The following is a 4519-nucleotide window of genomic DNA, read 5'->3' on the forward strand; positions in this document are numbered from 1 at the left end:
GGATGAGCAGTTCGGTTTTCCTCATTTTTTTGGACTTCCAAGCTCGGATATGGGCAATTTTAAGCGAGAAGTTATGGAAATTCTTGGGGTAATTGTTTGACTCTCTTGTGATTATATTCCATGAATAAATCTTCATTTTTGGCTTTAGATTATTGATATTTGAAGAGAAATGGAGGAATTTTCTAAGATTTCATATAAATGAATTTTCTAAGATTCCATATAAATGAATTTTCAAGATTTGTACATCGATTCGGAGTCGGATTTGAGTAAAATTAGTATGGTTGGACTCGTAATTGAATGAGTTGTCTTATTTTATAACTTTTGTCGTATTTCGAGATGCGGGCCCACGGGCGATTTTTGGGTTAATTTCGGATTTTGTTGGAAAATTAGTATTTTCATATGGAATTAATTCCTAAAATATGTATTGAATGAATCGAGTTAATTGTGACTAGATTCAGGACGTTTGGAGGCCGATTTGAGCGAGAAAGGCATTTTAGAGTAGGGTTTTTGCTCAGATTAAGGTAAGTAACGGTTATAAATCTGGTCCTGAGGGTATGAAACCCCGGACATTGTGTCGTATGACTATTTTGGAGGTGACGCACATTCTAGGTGACGGACGTGTGAGCGCGCACTGTAGGGATTGTGACTTGGTCCATCCTGCGAGACTATGGAATTAATTGGCCTACTGTTTAATACATGTTCCCTCTATTTTCATAGAAATTGACTGTACTTCATGTTAGAAATCATGTTTAGGCCTTATGTGATCACTGTTGAGACTTGAGAGGTCGTGTACTTGCTGAATTAGCTGCTAAATTACTGTTTGTACTCAGTCAAAGCTTTTTTTTGCTTATTATGTCTTTGTCTCTTACTGTATATTGTTGATACATGATATTACTTCTGTTTGGGCTGTTTATATGATTTCTGAGAGTCCGAGAGACTGGAGAGATTGATGACTGAGTAAGGTCGAGGGCCTAGTTGTGAGGTTACTGATACTATAGCACGTGAGTTGTCCGTGCAGCACGTGAGTTGCCCGTGCGGATCCAAATATTGATACTATAGCACATGAGTTGTCTGTGTAGCACATGAGTTGTCTGTGCGGATCTAGATATTATATTATAGCACAGAGTTGTTCGTATAGCATGTGAGTTGTCTGTGCAAATTATAGCGCTTGGGCTGAAGGAGCCCCTTCGGAGTCTGCACACCCCCAGTAAGTGTAGGTACCTATTGAGTATGATTATTGAGGGCTGAGAGCCAAGTGATTGAGCTGTTAAGATGAGCTGAGTGACTGTTGCCTTGAAAGGCCATATTTTTTTTTCAGTTAATTGCTACACTTAGTTGTTATTTGTCCTTGTCGTACATATTTCTAGAATATTTGATATCTGGTTTATTTGAGTACGCACTCTTGATACTTAAACTGTTAAATTGAAAGTATGACTACTCTTATTTGAAAGTTATTGAGATAATTGTATTTGCATAGCTCGTCACTACTTCTTAGTTCCTTATTTATTTCTGTTACTTACTGAGTTAGTGTACTCATATTACCCCCTGTACCTCGTGTACAGATCTAGACACTTCTGGTCACAGCGGTTGCTGATTGAGGAGTCAGACTTAGGAGACTATTGAGGTAGCTGCATGGCGTTCACTAACCTTAACTCTCCTTTCCTTTCATGTTGTATTGTTCTATATTTTCAAACAGTTTTTTTATCAGTCGGATGTTGTTATCATTTGATGCTCATGCACTCAGTGACACCGGGTTTTGGGGATGGATTGTATAGTAATTTTGGAGTTATATTCTATTTTTAAAAGGATTTCTTTAATATTAACTGTTTCTGCCTTTATTTAAAAGTTCTACTATGTTGAGATGTCGAGTTAAGGCTTGCCTAGTTCCACGATAGGCGCCATCATGATAGGTGAGATTTTGGGTCGTGACAAGTTGGTATCAGAGCACTAGGTTACATAGGTCTCACGAGTCATGAGCAGGTTTAGTAGAGTCTTGCGGATCGGTACGGAGATGTCTGTACTTATCTTCGAGAGGTTGCAGAACCCTTTAGGAAATTCCATATTCTTGAATTCTTATCGTGTGACATTGATTAAACTTGAAGCATAATTCCTTGAATTCCTTCCACGCATTCATGTGCGCATATGAGCTCTCGGTATCTGATGTGCATCAACAGCTTATGATTCCCTAGATGAGGTGCGAGATGTAATTTCTATGTGTGAGTTGGGCCAGTCTAGAGGACTTGAGGCCAGGTTTTATCTGTGGCTGGAGTAATGAGATTTCGATTGTGTGATCACGTACATTTGGGGCTTATATCTCTGTTTGTGTCCTTACTTGTGGGATTTGTGACTGGATGACTAGGGGTGAGTATGATTTGATTGTGAGATGTGTTCAAATTGTTCAAATGTGACGGGAAGAGTTTGCTGAGGATGTAGCAAGGATTATTGGGTGTTTGACTTTTGTCTTGAGTTGGCATATGGCCTCGAGCTATAGGTGTATTGAAGGACCTCTCGTGTAGTTTAGTTGTGGAGCGGAGTAAATCTTCATGTTATGTTATGAGTTCAGACTTAGAGGGGGGTTAAGTGATTGTGTAATAGTTATGATTATGGAAGAGTATAGAGAGATACCAGTTTGAGGCTAAGCAAGTGGATTATCTCCTGCGGGATGTTCTGAAGTTTGTGTGATCCTTATGTTGTTGGTTGGCAGTCCTCTTTTACTAGTGAAATATACGTGTTGCAATTTGAGTTAGGATCGCTTATAAGAGTGGGCTTGACTGTTACGAGGGTGAATGCGAGATTTACAAATGGTTTGAGGAATTAGATGGGTTGTGTTGCATGACCTTATGAAGGATTTAGCTTAATCTCATCCAGTTGGGGTAGCTCAACCAGTTATTGCGGCATAGGACGATGACAGGCCTGCCTTGTCTTTTGAGGATTTGCTGAGATTGGATAAGTTTACCTAGCTATTTCTAGTCCATTTCAGTGGTACACCTTCTGAGGACCCACAGGATTTTCTGAACCACTACATGAAGTATTGCAGAATATGGGAATAGTTGAAAGAAATAGGGGTTGATTTTACTGTGTTTCAGATGATGGGTTCCGCCAAGAGGTGGTGGAAAGATTAGGTATTTACTAGACTCGTTGTAGTTCCATCTGAAGATACGGACGTATTGAGAAGATCACCTAGTGAATCATGTAGGGGTGCAATGGACCTTGACGTCTGTTGATTTATATGAGTTACAAATGTAAATATTGTGGATTATCGGATGTTGTGACCCATGACTTCGCGCCAAAGGTGATGTCTACTGTCAATGAATGGATCGAATAGTCATGTGTTATATCAGTTTTGACCTGAAATGTGTGTGTGTGTATATATATATATGGTATTGAAAGGCTCCCCAATAATTTACACATATTTAAGGCCTGAGACATGCAGGGAATAAGGTTGGGACTTGCGGTATGTCTGCCTCTTTAGTTATCCAATACTTTAGTATCAAAGGAGTTAGAAAGACAACCTTAAATTTATTAAAGGTCTGCTTAGTGTGGAAGTCAAAGTTGCAGATTTTTGGGTGCTTCAGAGGAAGTACAGTGGTTGACGATCTTCTAGACTATGTAGTTCGTGCAAAGATTTATCTTGATGGAGATATACTTTTGTGATTATTGTGCATAATTAGGGGAAAGAGTTACCCTAAAGAAGAATCGAAGAGTATATGAATAAATAGGTTAGCTCAGCAGTGTTGAGTCAACATAGCAAAAGAAGAAATTAGTCGTCGGTGTTTGTGGCAAGCCTATGAGAAGGGCAGACTAGCCAATGCAGCACCACCTACTCAACTCAGTTCTCAGAAATGTTTTTGAAGGAGTTTGTCTCCCGGATTCTCTATAATATGTGGTATATGTGGTCTGAACGGTTGTGTCAGGTCACCATAATAATGTCAGAATATGTCATCAGGTTCAATAAGTTAGCTATCATACTCCTACTTTGGCTCCTAAGCTAGAGAGAGAGTTCAAAGACTCAATTATGATCTTGAAATTTAGTAAAACCCGGGAAGCTACAGGTTGATGCTTCATTTAGGCTAGTGGTAGAAATTGCCAAAATGTTAGAATGTGTTCTCGATGAGGAAAAGAGGAAGCTAAGAAGACCAAGAGGTCTCGAGGTTTCAAAGGATTCATCGGATTCTACTCTACAACTACAAATCATTATGACAGGGGCTCAGGAAGCCGGCTAGCCCAGTTAATATATCTGATTACTCGAGGTACTCCAGTAAGTTCTTTTAATGCACTACCGAAACGAGGTTCATATAATGATTATTCCAGTTATCTAGCATAGACTCAGTATGAGCAGTTGAACCCTCAAAGGGATTGTTATGAATGTGGTAGAACTACGCATATCATGGGAAAATTGTCCTAGACTTGGGAGAAATATAATTTTTAAAAGCACTCAGGCTACGTGCCCCATTGTAGTTACTACTCCACTTAAATGACCAGCCAGAGGTAGGGGTCAGGATGTTAGAGGTGGAGGTGA

Source organism: Nicotiana sylvestris, chromosome 6 (genome assembly GCF_000393655.2).
Source record: "Nicotiana sylvestris chromosome 6, ASM39365v2, whole genome shotgun sequence".
In the NCBI taxonomy this organism is placed as follows: Eukaryota; Viridiplantae; Streptophyta; class Magnoliopsida; order Solanales; family Solanaceae; genus Nicotiana; species Nicotiana sylvestris.